This window comes from Zophobas morio, unplaced genomic scaffold, assembly GCF_036711695.1.
Source record: "Zophobas morio isolate AGI-343-1 ecotype UQ-CSIRO unplaced genomic scaffold, CSIRO_AGI_Zmor_V1 ptg000044l, whole genome shotgun sequence".
In the NCBI taxonomy this organism is placed as follows: Eukaryota; Metazoa; Arthropoda; class Insecta; order Coleoptera; family Tenebrionidae; genus Zophobas; species Zophobas morio.
In genome coordinates, this window is record NW_026972149.1 from 4,161,202 (window position 1) to 4,184,790 (window position 23,589).

The 23,589-nt window shown below is 33.1% G+C and overlaps 1 long non-coding RNA gene across 1 annotated transcript in view; it reads left to right on the plus strand.

Moving 5' to 3' along the window:
- Positions 1-23,264, plus strand: part of LOC135141801 (uncharacterized) — a 167,521-nt gene extending 144,257 nt beyond the window's left edge. The window contains exon 3 of the long non-coding RNA XR_010282423.1: positions 23,053-23,264. This is a non-coding gene — a long non-coding RNA (uncharacterized LOC135141801). The remainder of the gene's footprint in view (positions 1-23,052) is intronic.
- Positions 23,265-23,589: the final 325 nt, after the last annotated feature.

Consider the following 23,589-nt stretch of genomic DNA (forward strand, 5'->3'; position numbering starts at 1 on the left):
TTGGCTCTTTTTTTTAATATATACCTATTTTCAACAATACCAAATACCATTTGATATTTTAAGTATTTTATTGGAAGAAGGCTGTATGTAGTAAGAAAATCGAAGGATTCAAAATTCGGTATTGACTGATAAACAATTTACAATTATTAACCCAAATCGAGTATTTAGGAAACTACTACTAAAATTTATTGCAGCAGAAAGAAGAGGAAATCAATTGTTTAAAAGAAAAAATTAACAGTTTAAATTTTAAGAATTTTAGACTATTTACGTTTATATTTTATATTTTCCTTGTTACACATTGAATTTTTTGTATTTTTATCTGTTGTGCCATTAACCTAGGTAATCATAATATGGCGAATAAAACATCACTACCACTATAAATGAAGAAAAAAGAAAAAATAGAAAGAAATAAACAATTTATCTGTTTTTAATTACCAGTATTGAGAGTAGTCACTAGAATGAAGAGGGGGTGGGTGGGCGGGCCTACTGCTAACCTATAAGATTCTCTAGGAAAAAGTTAAACTTAATCCCGCCCACCCACCCGTTCTCAAATATGGATTTTGCAATTACATTCCGCCTCTCTATCTGACAATGAAGAAAAAATCCATCACAATTGAGATAGGGGCGGGTGGGTGGGGAAAGAAGTCTGTGTATAAGTACCAAGAAAATCAAAGGATAAGCCCCACCCATACTTTACACATGTTAGACATACTATATATTTGAGCTGACGTCATGTTTATAATTATTTATTTTTGTGGACTTTTTTGTTCCTGGATCTTTTCCTGGCTTTTTTGTCGCCTCTTTTGTCTTTTTTAAAAAAAAATGTTGAAATTTTTTTCCTTTTTTTGGTAACTTGTTTGTTGTGTTTTTTTCTCTCCCAGTTTTATTGATTCTTTTGTTCTCTTTTTTCCATTTTTATTTTGTGCGCCTTTTTTCTGCTTTTTTCTCGACGACATATATGTTATATTTTTTGTCTTCCGTTTATACTGAATTTGTTGTCGTCTTCTTTTCGGCTTTTTTTTTGGTTGCAATTTTTTTGTGGATTTTTCGTTTCTTCTTTTCTCGATTTTTTCCTCGTCTTTTTTATCTCATTTTTTTTAAATCTTCTTTGTGGATTTTTGTCGCTTTTTTGGCGCGTTTCTTGTCGCTTCGTTTTATTCATTTTTTGTCTTCGTTTCTCCCCCTTTTTTTTGTGTGCCTCTTTTCATGTTTTTTTCTCGACTTTTTATTAAACATAGTTTTTGATTTTCCCCTTTGGGGATATTTATTAATTTTTTTGTCCATTTTTTGTCGATTTTTTATTTCTTTTGTGTCTTCTTTCTTGCCTTTTTTGTCGCTTTTTTTTTGGCCTGTTATCCTTTTTTTTTTTCAAGAACTTTCCCCGCCCATTTTTCGTCGAGTTTTTGTAATTTTTGAAATCTTTTTTGGAAATTTTTGTCGCTTTTTTGTTTCTTTTTTGGCAACTTTATTCCGTTTTCTGTCTTATTTTTTTCTCTTTCCTTTGACTTTGTTGTCATCTTTTTCCTTAATTTTTTTTGTAGCATTTATTTTATTTTATTTAGATTAATTCATTTTTGTTTACTTTTTGTTCCTTTTTTCTGGATTTTTTTCGCCTTTCTTGTCGCATTTTTGTCGTGCTTTTTAAATATTTCTTGTGAATTTTTGTCGCTTTTTTGTTCTTTTTTTTTTCTTTTTTTGTCGTGTTTTTTGTCTCCCCGTTTAATTGACTTTTTGTATTCTTTTTTTCGCTTTTATTTTGTGCGTTTTTTTCTGCTTTTTCTCGACTTTGTTATATTTTTCGTCTTCCGTTTATACTGAATCTGTTGTCGTCTTCTTTCCTGTGTATAAGTACCAAGAAAATCAAAGGATAAGCCCCACCCATACTTTACACATTTTAGACATACTATATATTTGAGCTGACGTCATGATTTTAAAGCATTCGGTTTTGTAGTTCCTGATTAAATCAATCAAATAAATTCACGCATTTATTAGTGATTTAAAATATGGTAAAATATCGAAAAGAAAAACTAAATTTTGAAAGCCTATGTCTTCTACATTTGAACCCAAGGATTTTTTAAATTATTTTTTCTTGGCTCAGTAAACAGTCGCTATTTTTTTATTATCTGTATTGTAAAGTATAGTAAGAAGCCAACCAGGGCATGTAAAAATATACAGGGTGGTCCACTGATCTTAGTTTAAATAGGAACACTTAACTTGGCATTGTTACTGGTTTTTACGTCCCAAGCTTAAGCTAAGGAAGTATTGTAATATACATACTCGAATACGTGCGATTTTACGCAATAGGCTAGGGAATCGTGCTTATACTAGTTAAAAGGTTACTGTACAAATTCGACTACAAATTCGGGTAAAATCTCAGGCGGATTCATAAACAACAAGTACAGGGTTATGCTATTTTATAAAATTTAAATCCTAGAAAAATTATGAGGAGATATCATCACATTGTTGGTAGGGATAGTCAGGAAAATTGTGGTTTATAACATAATGGTGCCCCACACATCAAAACACTAAATAGGTAGACGGAAATTTTTTGTTTAAAGCCAGAAGTTGCATTATTAATTCACATTTGACGTAGAAAACTCAGTTTCGATGGAAAAATTGTAAACACACAATGTACAACTGCTTGAAAAAATGCGTTTGGATGCTAAAATCCACATTGTAGACAAAACTGTCAATTTTATTTTGGTAGTTATCTAAATTTGACACTAAACTGGCATTGATAAATGGGTATAGTAAAGGTCAAGTGAGTTTGTCCACTAATTAAAACGTGAGTTGGGTATGAAACTAGTAATAATTTTACACCCCAATTTATAATTTAGCATATATATAGCATTTTCAAGCAAAAAATGACGCTGTGGTGTCCGGATTTGGTCAAAAAATTCGTCGTACTAGTAATTATTAAAAAAGTGTCTAGTGTGCGTCTAGCGACCGTAAAATGGGCGGTATAAAAACCGTTCTAGATCAGCATAGTTCACGAAATGCACAGCCGGTGGGAAAATAAGTGGGATATTTGTGCGTGTGTGGTTAAGAAGCAATAATTGCCGTGTCTGTTCGTTTCAAATTGTAAACTTCTTCGAAAGCAAGTGGTTTAAGAATAACAGTTTTTCTGTATCACTTTTGTGGAGCATTCCCTGTCAAATCGTTTCAAGGAATCACGAAGCGATCATTAACTTTCCGACGGTGTAGCTATTGTATTTTGTGACTAATTAGGCGGAATACGAAATCGATTCCGAGCGGAGGGTTAGATGCAAATATGACGAAAGCTTGCGTAGTAACACTCAAATTGAAAACATATCTACAATCAACAAGAGTTTAAAAGCATTGTTATATCTCCACGCAATACGGCTATTTTTAATAAAAGGAAATAACAAGAACAACATTGCTTGTATTTATATTCCGGGTCCTAGGTGAGTGTTTACTCTTTTATGAGGGCTCTTTCGCTTCTTTCGCCGAATTATTTTTAAGCTCTTAATTTCGATCTAAGTTACAGCCAATTCATTAACGACCATCGCCAATTTAATTCATCAACTAATCAAATTAAAACGAGTTTAAGCCTATACAACCCATTTAACAAATTACACCGCCCCAATTGTAGATTTACAATTGCGATGAAAAATTACACATATTCGTCTCTCTTTCCATGGGGGACAAATTTCATTTATGCGTTACACACACACATGCTGGACACTTAACCAAGATATATGAAGCAAGTAAGATATTTCCAGAACGACCCAAACTCACTCCTATTAGTCCACTTTGAGCAACATTTCATTTCACAAATTTACGGCGGAGTAGTCGCTGGAAGTTTCGGACTTTACATATTTTTTAACATTAACACGCACAGTCACACCCACATTAATTAGCGTTCCGTTGTAAAGTTTGTTATACATACCAGTTTATCTCCTACCCTTCCGGCAGAAACAAGTAAATAAGTTCCCCTAAGAAAATTTACACACTAAATATGCCACATCAGCGGATGAAAATAGTCGAGTTTTATCCGTCCCGAGCTACTGATGGATGTCTCCTAGCTCCTAGAATCAGAAAAAGTAGGTCCGTCTGTCGGTTCCTCTTTAACAATCGCACTAATCCACAAATAAACAAAAACGATCCTATTGCTTACCGAGATCAGTTGGTTTTCATAAAAATGTAACATTAATTCTCTTCCGCTTAAGAACAACGCTGAGAGAACGTAATAAGCTTAATAACAAGATTCAAGAAAAGTATTAACGATCTCACATAAAACGTTTTACTTGTTTGGCGGAATATTTCTTTTGCTTATTGGATTCTTAATACAAAAAATCAAAGCGATACCACGATAAACAGATATAATTTGCAAATGGAAAAAAAGTTCTGCCGCAGCCAGACAAAAATCAATACTTAGCGTGGTCTTAGGTTTGATAACCACAAGCGATGTGTTATGGTGTGTCAGGGCGAGCGTAGTGAGGCACCGATGGAGAGCGAAGCTCGTGACAATAATACCAATTTTTTGTTGGTACGAATTAGTTGCATGATGCATAAAAATAAGGAATGAATACAATTTTAGACGACCTTAAAATTAAAAATATCAGCTTTATGTTTAAATATAGTGATATAATCAAATCTGATGTTATCACCTACGCCGACCACTTGAGGGAACCCTCGGCTTGTACTTTTTGTGGCTGTTTTTTCACAAACGTTGCAAAATTTGCATGCCTAATTTCTTGTCCTTTAAAGTTGAAAAATGGAATTATAGTTTGCATTTCATGCTTTTGTTTGATATTATCTAATTCTTTTCTCCCCTTTATCAAGGGATAAATCTAATTTGCTTTGAAAAGAAAATGCTAATTTGCTTTGACTTGTGTGTTTTCAAGCGATTTATACTTGAGAATGAAAACAAAAGCCTACAATAATTAATCTACACTAAATTTAACACAAAATTTAAAATTTATCAATTTTCTTTCAATCCTAATAAGTCAAACGGCTGAAGTAAAATTCACTTCAGAAGACATAAATAACCGACCACTGGAAGATATCAGGAACATAAACTCATCCAATACGTCACGTATAGAAGTTATTGCTGCAGCATTTTTACGATCTTTTAAAGATTTCACATTAAAAATATTCGACTGAATGGAGAGGTTTTTAGGGACTTTTAAATCGCAAATGAAGTAGCACACGTCGCAAATTTAATATTTTATAACTTGTATATAGGCATCTTACTTGTAACGTTTATTACAAAAAAATACACATAACACAATCAGATTGCTGATTTGTCGAAATAGGATTTAAAATAGTTTCTTCGCCCTAATGATTAAGTCTTATTTTTATTTAGACTTTGCAACAGTCGGGAACGCTTGGGACGGGGACGGAACGATCGATGAACCGACGAGGATTAAAGTTTTTGGCTTCGCAACAACTAGGGCAGCGATTAGAATTGTTGCTTAATTAATACTCATTCTTTTATAAGATAGAAGAAAATGTAAGTAATGTCAAAAGATTTTAATTAATCGTAACTTTGAAAAACCGGCAGTCATCAAACTTTGAACAAGGCCGAATTGACCCTGACTTTTTTGTTTCTTTTTCGCCCCCTTTTTTTGTCGTTTTATAAAATATTTTGTGAATTATTTTCGTTTTTTTGCTTTTTTGTGGCGTTTCTTGTCCCTAAGTTTTATTGACTTTTTTGTCTTCTTTTCCCTCTTTTTCTTTGTGCGCCTTTTTTTCTGCTTTTTTGTCATCCCTTTTTTGGCGACTTTTTTGTCTTTTTTTTTGCCGTTTTTATTTTTGGACTTCTTTATAGCTTTTTTCTTGTCTTCGTTATCAAATTTTTGGCATATTTTTTGTCTTTCTTTTTTATTGATTTTATTGTTCTCTTCTTTCCGGCTTTTTGCTCGAATTTTTTGTGTACTTTTTTGTCGTTTTTTAAAATAGCCCTTGTGATTTTTTGTTTTTTTTTTGGCAAATTTTTTCCCTTTTTTGTCGTTTTTTTTTGTTTTTCCTTTGACATTGTTGTCGTCTTATTTGTTTTTTTTTGTCGCATTAATTTTGTTTATATTTATTTATTTTTGTGGACTTTTTTGTTCCTGGATCTTTTCCTGGCTTTTTTTGTCGCCTCTTTTGTCTTTTTGAATTTTTTTTCCTTTTTTTAGTAACTTGTTAGTTGTTTTTTTCTCTCCCAGTTTTACTGATTCTTTTGTTCTCTTTTTTCCATTTTTATTTTGTGCGCCTTTTTTCTGCTTTTTTCTCGACGACATATATGTTATATTTTTTGTCTTCCGTTTATACTGAATTTGTTATCGTCTTCTTTTCTGCTTTTTTTTTGTTGCATTTTTTTGTGGATTTTTTTGTTTCTTCTTTTCTCGATTTTTTCCTCGTCTTTTTTATCTCATTTTTTTTAAATCTTCTTTGTGGACTTTTGTCGCTTTTTTGGCGCGTTTCTTGTCGCTTCGTTTTATTGATTTTTTGTCTTCGTTTCTCCCCCTTTTTTTTGTGTGCCTCTTTTTATGTTTTTTTCTCGACTTTTTATTAAACATAGTTTTTGATTTTCCCCTTTGGCGATATTTATTAATTTTTTTGTCCATTTTTTGTCGATTTTTTATTTGTTTTGTGTCTTCTTTCTTGCCTTTTTTTGTCGCTTTTTTTTTGGCCTGTTATCCTTTTTTTTTTTCAAGAACTTTCCCCGCCCATTTTTCGTCGAGTTTTTGTAATTTTTGAAATCTTTTTTGGAAATTTTTGTTGCTTTTTTGTTTCTTTTTCGGCAACTTTATTCCATTTTCTGTCTTATTTTTTTGTCTTTCCTTTGACTTTGTTGTCATCTTTTTCCTTATTTTTTTTTGTAGCATTTATTTTATTTTATTTAGATTAATTCATTTTTGTTTACTTTTTGTTCCTTTTTTTGGATCTTTTTTTCGCCTTTCTTGTCGCATTTTTGTCGTGCTTTTTAAATATTTCTTGTGAATTTTTCTCGCTTTTTTGTTCTTTTTTTTCTTTTTTTGTCGTGTTTTTTGTCCCCGTCTAATTGACTTTTTGTAGTCTTTTTTCCGCTTTTATTTTGTGCGTTTTTTCTGCTTTTTCTCGACTTTGTTATATTTTTCGTCTTCCGTTTATACTGAATCTGTTGTCGTCTTCTTTCCTGCCTTTTTTTTTGCATTCTTTATGGACTTTTTTGTTCCTTCTTTTCTGAACTTTCTTTTGTAGTTTTTTAAATCTTTTGGAAATTTTTGTCGATTTTTTGTTTCTTTTTTGGCAATTTTTTCCTCTTTTTGGTCCCGTTTTTATGTCTTTCCTTTGACATTGTTGTCGTCTTCTTTCTTACTTTTATTTCCTTGTCTTTCTTTGTCATTTTTTAAATCTTTTGTGGATTATTGTTGTCTTTTTTGCTTTTTTTGTTGCGTTTCTTGTCTTGTTTTATTCACTTTTATTTGTCATATTTTTTGCCATCCCTTTTTTGGTGACTTTGTCGTTTTTTTCTGCTTCTGTTTGTGCACTTTTTATCTCTTTTTAGTCGTCTTCGTTATCAACTTTTTGTCATAATTTTTTTGTCTTTCCTTTTTATTGATTTTATTGTCTTCTTCTTTTCTCCTTTTTTTTGCTCGTTTTCTTTCTTTTTTGGCAATTTTTTCCTCTTTTTGGTCGCGTTTTCATGTCTTTCCTTTGACATTGTTGTCGTCTTCTTTCTTACTTTTATTTCCTTGTCTTTTTTGGTGATTTTTTTAAATCTTTTGTGGATTATTGTTGTCTTTTTTGCTTTTTTTGTTGTGTTTCTTGTCTTGTTTTATTGACTTTTTTTGTCATATTTTTTGCCATCCCTTTTTTGGTGACTTTGTCGTTTCTTTCTGCTTCTGTTTGTGCACTTTTTATCTCTTTTTAGTCGTCTTCGTTATCAACTTTTTGTCATAATTTTTTTGTCTTTCCTTTTTATTGATTTTATTGTCTTCTTCTTTTCTCCTTTTTTTTGCTCGTTTTCTTTCTTTTTTGGCAATTTTTTCCTCTTTTTGGTCGCGTTTTTATGTCTTTCCTTTGACATTGTTGTCGTCTTCTTTCTTACTTTTATTTCCTTGTCTATTTTGGTGATTTTTTAAATCTTTTGTGGATTATTGTTGTCTTTTTTGATTTTTTTGTTGCGTTTCTTGTCTTGTTTTATTGACTTTTTTTGTCATATTTTTTGTCATCTCTTTTTTGGTGATTTTGTCGTTTCTGTCTGCTTCTGTTTGTGCACTTTTTATCTCTTTTTAGTCGTCTTCGTTATCAACTTTTTGTCATAATTTTTTTGTCTTTCCTTTTTATTGATTTTATTGTCTTCTTCTTTTCTCCTTTTTTTTGCTCGTTTTTTTTGTGAATTTTTTTTCTTTCTTTTTTAGATTTTTTCCTCGCCTTTTTTTGTTCTTCTCTTTAATGGATTTTTCTTGCTTTTGTTTGCTCCTTTTTTGTATTTTTTTTCGCTTTTCGTTCAAAGAATGCTATGTATATTAAGAAAAAAAAGCAAAATATAAGTAGTACCTTGCTAAGGTAAGACTGATTTTGGCAAATGAAATACCCTCTAAGAAAATAAAGGATGTGGTTAGTACTTGCCAAGATAAGACTGATTTCGGCAAATGTCATATCCTTTAAGCATATAGAGGGCGGGTGGGCGGGCCTAGTACTTGCTAAGATAAGACTGATTTTTGCAAATCATATACCCTCTAAGAAAAGAGAGGGCGGGTGGGTGGGCCTAGAACTTGCTAAGATAAGACTGATTTTGGCAAATGAAATACCTTCTAAGAAAATAAAGGGTGGGACTAGTACTTGCTAAGATAAGACTAATTTTGGCAAATGTCATATCCTCTAAGAAAATAGAGGGCGGGTGGGCGGGCCTAGTACTTGCTAAGATAAGACTGATTTTGGCAAATGAAATACCTTCTAAGAAAAGAAAGGGTGGGACTAGTACTTGCTAAGATAAGACTAATTTTGGCAAATGTCATATCCTCTAAGAAAATAGAGGGAGGGCGGGTGGGCAGGCCTAGTACTTGCTAAGATAAGAGTGATTTTGGCAAATGAAATACCTTCTAAGAAAATAAAGGGCGGGCCTAGTACTTGCTAAGATAAGAGTGATTTTGGCAAATGAAATACCTTCTAAGAAAATAAAGGGCGGGACTAGTACTTGCTAAGATAAGACTAATTTTGGCAAACGTCATATCCTCTAAGAAAATAGAGGGCGGGTGGGCGGGCCTAGTACTTGCTAAGATAAGACTGATTTTGGCAAATGAAATACCTTCTAAGAAAATAAAGGGCGGGACTAGTACTTGCTAAGATAAGACTAATTTTGGCAAATGTCATACCCGCTAAGAAAATAGAGGGCGGGTGGGCGGGCCTAGTACTTGCTAAGATAAGACTGATTTTGGTCAATGAAATACCTTCTAAGAAAATAAATGCGACAAAAACATTGGAAAATAAAAACAAAAAAGTGACAACTAAAAGCCACAAAAAAGAATTATAAGGCGACAAAGAAAAGCGACAAGTAATGTCAAAAGATTTTAATTAATCATAACTTTGAAAAACCGGCAGTCACCAAACTATGAACAAGGCCGTATTGACTCTAGAGGGTCTTTACCAAGGAGACTGTTCAAGCATGTCATGAAACAGGGATGAAAATAACGTATTTGAGGTTTGTTTCTGTGTTCGTGTATGTTTCTCAGTGTTTGTTAGTTGGCCACGCGCGAGGGGGTGTTTTGTGAAGTATCACAATATCTAGATCGCTTTTAAGGATTTTTGTTGTTTATTTTATCATCAATAGTATATCAGGTATAAAAAGCGAAGTATGAGAATAGGCTGTTTTTCTGAATATGTAAGCAGCTTAAACCCCAGACTACGAATGTTTTCGTAAGGTGTTGATTGACAATACAACAAAGAAAATTGCGTGTGGGATATCAAATGTCCGAAGGGTTTTTATACCTTGTATACTAAAACGTTTACTTCGATACATATCTGTTGATTTAAAAAAAGAAACTTATTAAAAGTTATTAAATACGTTGACGAGAGAAAATGGAAAAACTTGAACCTTGTAATAGTCGAGTCGTTACAACTTGTACCCACATATAATACAAGCATAAAAGGAGTGATTAAAGACACGTCAGCAGCTAATGAAAGTAGCGATATTAAATAATTTCTTACGTGACAAGTATTTTGGCAATAGTTTAGACGCATTTAAGCGAAAACATTTTTCTGACACGTGTATTATTAGGTTTTGTGCTTGTGTATAATTATATCTCGGGGTGTGTGGATGTATCATTTATTGTATGATAGACATTAAAGTACCGAACACAATGGCTCTCACGCCTATACACTAATTACAGACGACAATCATTCCGACTATGTGTATATGTAGACTTATATACAATTCAATTAGAAACCACGTATTGTTTAACTGCGTGTAAACATTGTGTAAATTTAATCAATCAAGATCACAGTTTTATTAAGAGAATTACGATTTTTCTCCCGCAGTTTTGCGAATAACTTACTTTCGATGTAATCCCTGCATTAAAGAAGTTGGTGTTTAACTTATCTTCTAACACTCGTACCTATGACAACGACAAGTTTCCACTTAATGCGAGAAGACGGGGATCTTGTGTGTTTGAATTTACTTAACAACAACTGTCACATTCCTATCTCTCATTGGCTATGTAAATTCATTCTTGAATTTTAATAAAATAATAATTTAACAATGGTAACAATAGTGTCATCGAATTAAAACGATAGAATTACAATTAATTGTGTTTTCGTCTAATTAATAAATACGTTCTGTATGGTGACAACGTGTAATATATTGTTATTTATAAAACGAGACACAAAGAAAAACCAACAGACGAAGACAATAGAATTATAGATTAATTTTTTTGTTTATTAAATATTAATCAAACAGAAAACACTCCACCCTTGGCTGTCTTTTCCAAAAAAATGCATTTTTTGCCGGAGTGAAATACATCGAACACGATATAATTAGCAACCAACCGCACTTGAAACACATAAACGAAACCCATTACAATCAATCGATTTAGAGTACAGAAACACATGTAACCGACATCGTAAATAATTTGTAAAATTATAAGCAAAAGAGAAAAAATTAGGCAAGGTTATGTTAACTTATTTTTTACAAAACATGTTTTCGTCAATATTGTTCAAAAAAGTAGAAAAGTATTCTATATTACAATGGTATAATTGTCATTTTCATGAATAAAATATCTCGATCATTATTAGTATTATTATTAAAAAACTACATATTAGTAACCAACGCAGCTAAAATTCGATACGATCACAAATAAATGAGGAATAAATAACCCAATTAAGAATATTATTTGCGTTGTTGGAGTGTTCCGTATTTCTGAAATTGAAAATTCAGTTCGACGCACAAAATGATACATTTATTGGACGTTTATACCCGTGATTTTTTTGTTCGTAATCTAGATTTATCTGGCTTGTCACCAAATTACGTAGGTCGTCGCTTAGAACTTACTTGTGTCAGAAAATAAATTGTGCTAAATTACAACAAGATTGAACTAAACAATGTACAATAATCTTCTCAATACAACATTTTTTGTGATGAAGCCTTATTACATCGAAAAACGCCCTTATACCCAGAAACAATTAGCGTTTGGTGTGCCATTTATCGAAGACGACTATTTGGGTCCACCTAGATCACCTGATCTGACACCTATAGATTATTCTTTGTTCCTGCTGTTAAAGTAGTTTGAAAAAATCTCGGGGACCCATCGTGTCTGGGTTTTTGTAGTAATTTAAAAGAATCTCGGTACTCCCTTCGTTTCACTGTTGAAACAGTTTGAAAGAATCTTGAGGATTCCTTTTCTTGTTATTGAAGTACCTAATTTGAAAGAAACTCGGGGACGCGTTATGTCTGGTTTTTGAAGTAGTTTGGAAAAATTTCAGAGACACATTATGCCTCAGTTTTGAAGTAATTTGCGAGAATCTAGAGTACTCATTTCGTTTCCTTTTTGAAGTACCTAATTTGAAAGACTCTCGGGGACCCGTTATGTCTGGTTTTTGAAGTAGTTTGAAAGAATCTCGGGGACCGATCGCGTCTCGGTTTTTGCAGTAATTTAAAAGAATCTCGGTACTCCATTCGTTTCACTGTTGAAGCAGTTTGAAAAAATCTTGAGGATTTCTTTTCTTGTTATTGAAGTACCTAATTTGAAAGAATCTCGGGGACCCGTTATGTCTGGTTTTTGAAGTAGTTTGAAAAAATTTCGGGGACCCATTATGTCTCGGTTTTGAAGTAATTTGAAAGAATCTCGGGTACTCCTTTCGTTTCACTTTTGAAGTACCTAATTTGAAAAAATCTCGGGGACACCATATGTCTGGTTTTTGAAGTAGTTTGGAAAAATCCCGGAGATCTCTTCTATGTGCTTTTTGAAGTAGTTTGAAAGAATCTCGGGGACCCATCGTGTCTGGGTTTTTGCAGTAATTTAGAAGACTTTCGGTAGTCTTTTCGTTTCACTTTTGAAGCAGTTTGAGAGAATATTGAGGATTCTTTTTCTTGTTATTGAAGTATCTAATTTGAATGAAACTCGGAGACGTGTTATGTACAGTTTTTGAAGTAGTTTGGAAAAATCCCGGGGATCTCTACTGTCTGGTTTTTGGAGTTGTTTGAAAGAATCTCGGGGACCAATTGTGTCTCGGTTTTGAAGTAATTTGAGAGAATCTCGGGCACTCCTTTCGTTTCACTTTTGAAGTAATTTGAAAGAATCCCTTTTCTTGTTATTGAAGTACGTAGTTTAAAAGAATCTCAGAAACGTCTTGCACCTGGTTTTTGAAGTACTTGGTTTGAAAGAATCTCGGGGATCCCTTCTGTCTGGTTTTTGAAGTAGTTTGAAAGAATCTCGGGGTTACTTGTGTCTGATTTTTGAATTAATTTGAAAGAATCTGGGGAATCCCTTCTGTGTAGTGTTTGAAGTAGTTTGAAAGAATCTCGCGGACCCATTTTGTGTTGGTTTTGAGGTAATTTGAGAGAATCTCCTGTATTCTTTCGTTTCACTTTTGAAATAGTTTGAAAGACTCTCGGGGCCACTTGTGTTTTGTTTTTAAAGTAGTTTGAAAGAATCTCGTTGATCCATCGTCTCTGATTTTTGAAGTAGTGTGTGTACTTGTAATATTATATGTGAATATGTATTTTTTTTTTGACCTGTGCAAAAACAATTTGTTGTAGCATTAATAAACTTTACTTACTTTACTTACTTACTACTTACTTACTTAAGAATATCGGGGATCCCTTCTAACTAGTTTTTGAAAGGATCTCGGGGACCCATTGTAGCTGGGTTTGAAGTAATTTGAAAGAATCTCTGGTAATTCTTTCGTTTCGATTTTGAAGAAGTTTGAAAGAATCTTGAGGATCCCTTTTCTTGTTTTTGAAGTAGCTAATCTGAAAGAATCTCGGAGCCCCTTGTGTTTTATTTTTAAATTAGTTTGAAATAATCTAGCGAGACTATTGTGTCTGGGTTTTGAAGTAATTTGCAAGAATCATACGTAGTTCTTTCGTTTCACTTTTGAAGTAGTTTGAAAGAATCTTGAGGATCCCTTTTCTTGTTATTGAAGTACGTAATTTAAAAGAATCTCGGAAACGTCTTGTACCTGGTTTTTGAAGTATTTGGTTTGAAAGAATCTCGGGGATCCCTTCTGTCTGGTTTTTGAAGTAGTTTGAAAAAATCTCGGGGATCACTTGCGTCTGATTTTTGAATTAATTTGAAAGAATCTCGGCAATCCCTTCTGTGTAGTTTTTGAAATAGTTTGAAAGAATCTCGGGGACACATTTTGTGTTGGTTTTGAGGTAATTTGAGAGAATCTCCGGTATTCTTTCGTTTCACTTTTGAAATAGTTTGAAAGAATCTCGGGGCCACTTGTGTATTGTTTTTAAAATAGTTTGAAAGAATCTAGTTGACCCATCATTTCTGATTTTTGAAGTAGTTTGGAAGAATACCGGGGATCCCTTCCAACTAGTTTTTGAAAGGATCTCGGGGATCCATTGTGGCTGGGTTTGAAGTAATTTGAAAGAATCTGGGGTACTTCTTTCGTTTCGCTTTTGAAGTAGTTTGAAAGAATCTTGAGGATCCCTTTTCTTGTTTTTGAAGTAGCTAATCTGAAAGAATCTCGGAACCCCTTCTGTTCTGTTTTTAAAGTAGTTTGAAAGAAACTCGAGGACCCATTGTGTTCGGTTGTTGAAGTAATTTGAAAGAATCTCGGTTGTCTTTTCGTTTCACTTATGAAGCAGTTTGAAAAAATCTTGAGGATCCCTTTTCTTGTTATTGAAGTACCTAATTTTTAAAAGAATCTTGTGGATCATTTCTGTCTGGTTTTTGAAGTAGTTTGAAAGAATCTCGGGGACCCATTGTGTCTCGGTTTTGAAGTAATTTGAGAGAATCTCGGATATTCTTTCGTTTCACTTATGAAGCAGTTTGAAAAAATTTTGAGGATCCCTTTTCTTGTTATTGAAGTACCTAATTTTTAAAAGAATCTCGTGGATCATTTCTGTCTGGTTTTTGAAGTAGTTTGAAAGAATCTCGGGGACCCATTGTGTCTCGGTTTTGAAGTAATTTGAGAGAATCTCGGATATTCTTTCGTTTCACTTTTGCAGTAGTTTGAAAGAATCTCCGGGCCCCTTGTGTTTTGTTCTTCAAGTAGTTTGAAAAAATCTCGGGGACCCGTTATGTCTGATTTTTGATGTAGTTTGGAAGAATGCCGGGGATCCCTTCTGACTAGTTTTGAAAGAATCTCGGGGACCCATTGTGTCTAGGTTTGAAGTAATTTGAAAGAATCTGGGGTACTTCTTTCTCGGAGCTCCTTGTGTTTGTTTTTAAAGTAATTTGAAAGTATCTTGAGGACCCATTATGTCTGGTTTTTGAAGTAGTTCGAGAGAATCTCGGTGACCTATTATGTCTGGGTTTTGAAATAATTTGAAAGAATATCTGTTATTCCTGTCGTTTCACTTTTGAAGTGGTTTGAAAGAATTTTAAGGAAACTTTTTTGCTTTTGAAGTACCTAATTTGAAATAATCTCGGAGCCCCTTGTGTTTTATTTTTAAATTAGTTTGAAATAATCTCGCGAGACCATTGTGTCTGGGTTTTGAAATAATTTGAAAGAATCTCAGGTACTCTTTTCGTTTCACTTTTGAAGTAGTTTGAAAGAATCTTGAGGATCCCTTTTCTTGTTTTTGCAGTACCTAATTTGAAAGAATCTCGGAGCTCCTTATGATTTGTTTTTAAAGTAATTTGGAAGAATCCCGGATATATCTTCTGTCTATTTTTTGAGGTAGTTTGAAAGAATTTCGGGGACTCATTGTATGTGAGTTTTGAAATAATTTGAAAGAATCTCGGGTATTCTTTTCGTTTCACTTTTGAAGCAGTTTGAAAGAATCTTGAGGACACCTTTTCTTGTTATTGAAGTACCTAATTTGAAAGAATCTCGGAATTCCTTGTGTTCTATTTTTAACGTAGTTTGAAAAAATCTAGGGTACCCTTTCGTTTCACTTTTGAAGTAGTTTTTAAAGAATCTTGAGGATCCCTTTTCTTTTTATTGAAGTATCTAATTTGAAAGAATCTCGGAGCTCCTTATGTTTTGTTTTTAAAGTAGTTTGAAAGAATCTCGGGGACCCGTTATATCTGGTTTTTGAAGTAGTTTGGAAGAATCCCGGATATATCTTCTGTCTATTTTTTGAGGTAGTTTGAAAGAATTTCGAGGACTCATTGTATGTGAGTTTTGAAATAATTTGAAAGAATCTGGGGTATTCTTTTCGTTTCACTTTTGAAGTAGTTTAAAAGAATCTTGAGGACACCTTTTCTTGTTATTGAAGTACCTAATTTGAAAGAATCTCGGAATTCCTTGTGTTCTATTTTTAACGTAGTGTGAAAGAATCTCGGGTACCCTTTCGTTTCACTTTTGAAGTAGTTTTTAAAGAATCTTGAGGATCCATTTTCTTTTTATTGAAGAATCTAATTTGAAAAAATCTCGGAGCCCTTTATCCATTGTCTTTAAAGTAGTTTGAAAGAATCTCAGGGACCCATAATGTCTGGTTTTTGAAGTAGTTTGGAAGAATCCCGGGTATATCTTCTGTCTATTTTTTGAGGTAGTTTGAAAGAATTTCGGGGATCCATTGTATGTGGGTTTTGAAATAATTTGAAAGAATCTCGGGTATTCTTTTCGTTTCACTATTGAAGTAGTTTGAAAGAATCTTGGGGATCCCTTTTCTTTTTATTGAAGTATCTAATTTGAAAAAATCTCGGAGCCACTAATCCATTGTTTTTAAAGTAGTTTGAAAGAATTTCGGGTACGAGTTATGTCTGGTTTTTGAAGTAGTTTGGAAGAATCCCGGGGATTCCTTCTATCTACTTTTTGAAGTAGTTTGAAAGAATCTCGGGGACCCATTGTATCTGGGTTTTGAAGTAATATGAAAGAATCTCGGGTACTGCTTTTGCTCACTTTTGTAGTAGTTTGAGAGAATCTTGAGGATCCATTTTCTTGTTATTGAAGTATCTAATTTGAAAGAATCTCGACGTCCCTTATGTTTTGGTTTTAAAGTACATAGTTTGAAAGAATCTCGGGGACGCGTTATGTCTGGTTTTTGAAGTCGTTTGGAAGAATCTCCGGGATCTCTTCTGTCTATTTTTTGAAGTAGTTTGAAAGAATCTCGGGGACCCATTGTGACTGGGTTTTCAAGTAATTTGGAAGAATCTTGGGTACTCCTTTCGTTTCACTCTTGAAGTAGTCTGGAAGAATCTTGAGGATCCCTTTTCTTGTTATTGAAGTATCTAATTTGACATTTGCATAAATAAATTATTTTCGACAACCCCTATTCCGGTCATGTTACACAATAATGCACATTTTTCGAAACAAAATGAATTACGTTCTAAATTCATTAAAATTTTATATTCTTTTTAAATTAAAAACTGTCAAATTCTTGGGTAACTATATCACAAGTCAAAAAAAAATCCCGGAGTAATTGTATAGTGAGTGTATTGTATTGTATGTCATACTTTGAAATTTTGTAACACACGTGCGCTAGGCGCTTGACAAATTACAAAATATTCTCAAAATTTGGATACTTTTTCCGCTATAACTTAATTTCGGATAAAAAAAAACAGCGATACTACTCGTACATGAAGATGTGAAAAATATCCGGAAAAGGAAATACTTAAACGTCAAAAGGTTTAAAGAATAAATAAACCAATTAAGGAAATTATTTTCGAAGTTCGATTGTTTTGAAAAATAAGTGTGAATATTATAATCACAAGCATTATTTAGTTACTTTGTAAATGTGGTTATTTTATATATATTTCCCACACATGCTGCCGTTGTTTAACATTTTTTTGAAATATATACATAATTTCGGATTAAAAAAGGACAGCAATACGAAATAAGCGAAAGATTTTTTATTTTTACCAAAACTTTTGACTTGTTTTTTTGCTTAAGTGAGGTTAAAGGTCAAGTCAGTACCAGAAAAAAATGTAAATACATATTTTTGATTTTGTATAAAAAATTGCGTTTTTTGCTGGAAATTGGTGTAATCATTCGACGACGTTGTTCGAATGTATTTCGTGTGACATGAAATGAGTTTTTGACCTTGGAATGAAGTGCCCTTAGTGCAGCGATATATCTGCATAGAGCATGGCTAGTAGACCGTCTGGACGATATATCTATGCTTGTAAATGGCTCATTAGAATTGCAACATCCTGTGCGTAGTAATGTGTAATAAGTTCAACAGGTTTACGAGTGAAGAATAAAAAAATGTGAAGATTAGAGTCGATGGCAAAAATGCACGTATTTCGTTACTAACGGTCGAGATTTATGTTACCATTAAAATATTTGTTGTCGAGGAAAGATAGACCGAACGTACGGTTGGGATTTTCATTAATAAATTCTTAACAGTATTAACACGGTTGAAATTAAGATTGGAAAGTCTGAGAAAAAAATATAAATTGAAGACGAGATGAACCAATATGAATTTAATGAGCTTCTGTAATTGAAATACCATGTTCGGACGTAGCGCCCCTCGTTCCGCTCAACTGGAACCAAGTAATTTTCTATCGATATTTTGTAGTTATGATAGCATTTACACGAAAACACAATTGAGATTTCAGTTTGATGACTTGAGACTTCGTTGACGTGCTCTTGTTTTGTCCCTAATGCGTCTGTCTACCTGTTCTAATCAGCACGTTTTAACCACTCGGAACAATCTATTCCTCGTCTCTTGTAAAACTGTATTCGCTTTGCGTTGTTAGTTACACTAGAACCGGACGAATTTCGGACAGTACCATTTTTCTCGGAACTGTATTAATTCGGGACGTGACCACTTTTAGCCCGTTCCACCTTAGAAAAATTATTGTAAAGGCTAAAAAAGTGTAAAACAACAATTTAACGACGTTTTTGCTCCTTAATTTTAAATAACACGTGGGTTCCGCTACTTTACCGGCACAAAACCTTCAATTCATATCTGTTTTATCAAAATTTATGACCTCCGAACTCGTTAAGCACGTACGGGAACGCAGTTTGTCACCAGTCATCATCAATAAAAAAGCTGTCTCACTTTTTCGCTTCGCAGCAACAATTCTTGAATTCGTTATTTTGTCTTTGGAGCACCGGACGCAAATAGGCAACTTCACAATATGTTAATTATCGCTACCCTATCATATTTGTTCATTATTTAGTGTCTCGGACACACAGGGCGCCGACTAATCAATATGAAACAGCTGTCATTAAAGTGGCAAAACCTACGCCAAGTTTGAACTTTGCTTCTTTATGTATATGTAATTATAGAACCAATTATTTAGCTCGCCCGCTTACCGATTTTGACACGACGTGTAACATTTTTAGGAATTCAAACCCGCTTTGCCCTTTCACCAAACCAACCAACCAAAATCAGAGCAAAAAAAAATCATCAGTTTTCAATTCAACGGACAATATTTCCAATTTTTTTTGTGTTGTAGTTGACGATGTTTTTGTCATTTTGATACAACATAGTCATTATATTTAAGCCGTGTAAAGCATTGACAATATCGGAAAGCAAAAATAATTCATTAATCTTAGTCAATGAAATTTATTCTCGTAACGAAAGTCGTGATGAATATGAAAATTATATTGCATGATACGATCCTGCTTACCTACCGTGTGCATTCAGAGCAAATAAGCGGTCTATTTAGAGTAATTTCATAGATATGGGATATGGGTAATATCTAATTCAAATTAAAAACAGAAATCAATAACATAATGACTCATCCAGCAATCAATAAATAAAATATGAATAATTTAGCGGTATTAAACTACAAAAGTAATCCGGACATCAAATATTTTTATTCATTCTGTTTTGTCGTAAATAACAGAATAACAAATAATAATTACAATGCAATATGTACGACATTAAATCTTTAACCTTAAATGAAAATCAATATTAAAGAGAATAGCGTTCAAACTGACGTAAAACGTTTTCCACGTTGCATTCCAATAAACTATTTTTATTTAAATTTGTCACAAAATAATAAACGACTTTATAAATGAGTTTCGCTTGTTTTATCATATCAGTATTGTTGTGTTTAATCAAAAATTAGAGCTTTGCATGCATGTTTTGTCGGGCTAATTCAATAACCGATGGCCACGGATAACCGATTTCCACGGAATTTTGGGTGAAGATTAGAAACGAAACGTCAGGGCAGCAGCTGAAACAGTAGCGACTTGTGTTGTAAGTTTTTCTAGTTGCTACTGTTCTCTCGGTAGAATACACAGACTACAATAAATCAAGCGAGTTTTTTCTTTCCGATGTCTTGTTAAGGAGAATGTAAGAAAACAAACTACGAGGTAAACATGTAGCATGAGGGCTCAATATTTAGACTTTTCTTAACCTTACTGCTACATGGGTCATTAACAATGCTATTTGCTTGTTCTGACAGGCGCTTTTAATTTTTGTCGATTTTTTGCTTTCCGAAATAGTTGGATACCGTATAAGGGTACTATGCATTTTAGTTAAAATTCCTACTACATGTTTGAATACCGGCCTATGCAGACGCTCCTGCAGGTAGCAAACACCTTGGGTCATTTTTTCCAAATGCCCGTAGTGTATGTTTGTCAAGTCAGATTAATCAAGCCATTAACACTAAAACTAGTAACATTTTAGTTTTTAAAACTGTAATCAAACAAATATATACATAGTGCGAATTTGGGTTCTGTTTTGACATTTGCGTCTGCTTAGCCAGGCATATTGTAATTACAATTATAAGAGGATTCTACCCTTCACTTTGTTCATGACGTCATACGTGTATTGTAAGTGTCGTTTTATGTTAAATCAATATTACATGCCAGCTTCAGCTCAAATTCACCCTTATAACAACAAACAAGTTAATGTATACATAATTACACTGTTTGTTTAAATTTATTTTGAAAATACAGGCTGAACGCGCCGTTTCAATATATTAAGGACGCTTTTGCCACAATAATCTTTTGCTTTTGACACGTAGTTGGATAGTTTTTTGCGAAGCGAAAAATCGGGATTTTCGCAAAAAATTATTCGCAGACAACTCAAAAAAGCGTTAATTTAATTTCATCTATTTTTTGTTTATTTAGGACCCGACAAGTTCAGTAAATTTTCATTGTGGAATAGGATGTAAACTCTGGTGGCCATTAGCAAATTAAATTAAACTGTGCAATCGCTAAATTTAATTATTTTGATAGATCAATAATAGAAATTGGTTGAATGATTTATTTAGAGAAAGGTGACTCACAAACTGTATGAAATGTTTTCTCAATAATGTAACGTAATGATGAAACGAGTGGTATCGCAGGTCATGTCTGATAATAACAGAACGTGATTATGGAACGCCGTTGTCTTACTTCCAAATTCTTGTGTCACGTTTAAATGCCAGCGCTAAAAAAAATGTGAGTAAAAAGTAGACCGCGTCGACTTGATATTTATATTTTGGTTTATCATGAAGAGTAGCTAGAGACTTCAAACAGGCGGGGTTTTTCTAGAGTCTACAGCGAAATATTTTCGAAAAACGTATTTAAACAGTTTCTAATTTGTTATTTGCTCATCCCCCCTAAAAAATTAATGACGTCACCTCAAAATTTTGCTGAACAAATCCTATCTTAAATTTGCAAAGTGTGATAAGTGTTTTATCATTGCATTAATATTTTTTAGATTTGCTTATACAGGACGTCTTAAAAAAATTAATGACTGAGACAATTTATTTTATTGTTTAAATCAAGAATAGCAAAACTGAATACTTTGAAATCTTGCAGACTTAACTAAATACATTCTCTTGTAGATTTTTGGCCGCAGAAGTCACTTCTGGCTTCATTTCTTCGATAACTTAAACTGAATCGTCTCTTGAAATATCACAATTTTTGAAAATTTCGAAAAATTTGAATTTCACACAGAATTTTCCGAAAATATTGCTCCGTAACCATCAACACGTTATATTTCCGGACTAAGCATGTCGATATTCACGTCCCTGAATTTTTTCGCAATTTTTAGACAACTTTTTTAAAAGTGAAAATTTTTCAAATTTCGGCCAAATTTTGACATTTTCGAAACTTAACTAAATATATTTTCTTATACATTTCGAGTTCTAGAACACACTTCCGGTTTCGTTTCTTTGATAACTGCAACCGTTTTCCCAGAATCGACCGTCGAAATATCGAAACTTTTAGAAATTTTCAAAAATTCGCGTTTCATACCGATTCTAGCGAATATTTTGTTCCAGGACGATGAACATTCTATATTTTTGGAATCAGCAAATCGAGATCTACATCCCTGGATTTTTTCATGATTTTTAGACTACTTTTTTTTTAGGGAAATTTTTCCCCCTTCTTCAAATTTCGGCCAAATTTTGACATTTTCGAAACTTTACTAAATACATATTCTTGTAGATTTCGAGCTCTAGTACTCACTTCGGGCCTCGGTTCTTTGATAACTGCAACTGTTTTTCCGGAATCGGCCGTTGAAATATAGAAATTTTTAGAAATTTTCAAAAATTCGCATTTCGTGTCGATTTTTTCGAAAATTCTTCTCCGTGACCATCAACACGCTATATTTTTGCAATCAGCATGTCGAGATCTACGTCCCTGAATTTTTTCGCAATTTTCAGACAACTTCTTTAAAAGTGAAATTTTTTCAATGGTCCCCCCTTCTTCAAATTTCGGCCAAATTTTTACATTTTCGAAACTTAACTAAATATGTTTTCTTGTACATTTCGAGTTCTAGAACACACTTCCGGCATTGTTTCTTTGGTAAGTGCAACCGTTTTTCCGGAATCGACCGTTAAAATATCGAAATTTTCAGAAATTTTCAAAAATTCGCATTTCGTACCGATTTTTTGGTAAATGTTGCTCCGTGGCCATCAACATGTTATATTTTTGGAATCAGCATGTCGGGATCTACGTCCCTGAATTTTTTCGTAATTTTTAGACAACTTTTTTAAAAGTGAAAATTTTTCAATGGTTCCCCCTTCTTCAAATTTCGGCCAAATTTTGACATTTTCGAAATTTAACTAAATGCATTTTCTTGTAAATTTGTAGCTCTAGAACCCACTTCCGGCTTGGTTTCTTTCATAACTCCAACCGTTTTTCCAGAATCGTCCGTTGAAATATGAAAATTTTTAGAAATTTTCAGAAATTCGTACCGATTCCTAAGAAAATGTTGCTCCGTGACCATCAACACACTAAATTTTTGGAATCAGCACTTCGGATATATATCCCTGAATTTTTTCAGAATTTTGAGACAACTATTTCAAAAATGAAATTTTCCACTATGTCTACCTCCCTCATGCAAATTTCCACCCATTTTTGACGATTTTGGAAATTTAACTAAATACTTTTCCTTGTAGATTTCGGGCCGCAGAATTATTTTTTTCCAGAATTAGTTAATTAATTCATTGCATTGAAATATCGCAATTTTTAAAAAATTCAAAAAATTCAATACAACACCATTACATAGTTTTTGTTCGTTATTAAAAATTAACATGTGGGTATAAACTTGACTTCTATTGTATTGTTCTTTCTCTTCACAAAAATTTCATGTGTTTTTTGTTGCAGTGGGTTCGTAAATGAAGATGAGGGGATTCGCTAATTGTAGCAGAAGAAGAAGCCTAAAGTTTAGAATTTTGCATTAATTTTAAATTAGGTGTTGTTTTTTTAAATTTTTCCTTTACCTTTCGTGAAGGTTATTTTGATCGGTATTTAGTTTTATCATTTTTTTTACGTCTTGATATATACCGGGTGTCTGGAAAATGGCGGATTAACGCTCTTAACAATCTGGTGAGGCGGGGAAAAATAGTAAAAAAAATCGTTCTCACATTTTAGTGGAGTTATTATTTTGAAATTAGTTAGCTAGCCCCGCCCACCCGCCCTGTATTTTCTTAGCGAGTATGTTATTTGCCAAAATCGTTCTTATCTTAGCAAATACTAACCCCGCCCACCCACCCTCTCTTTTCTTAGAGGTCATGCCATTGGCCAAAATCAGTTGTATCTTAGCAAATAGTGATGATTAACTTTTACAAAAAATGATCAAAATTTGTACACATTACGAGTTTAATTATATGCACAAGGCAGGAATTTTGAACATTTTCATGT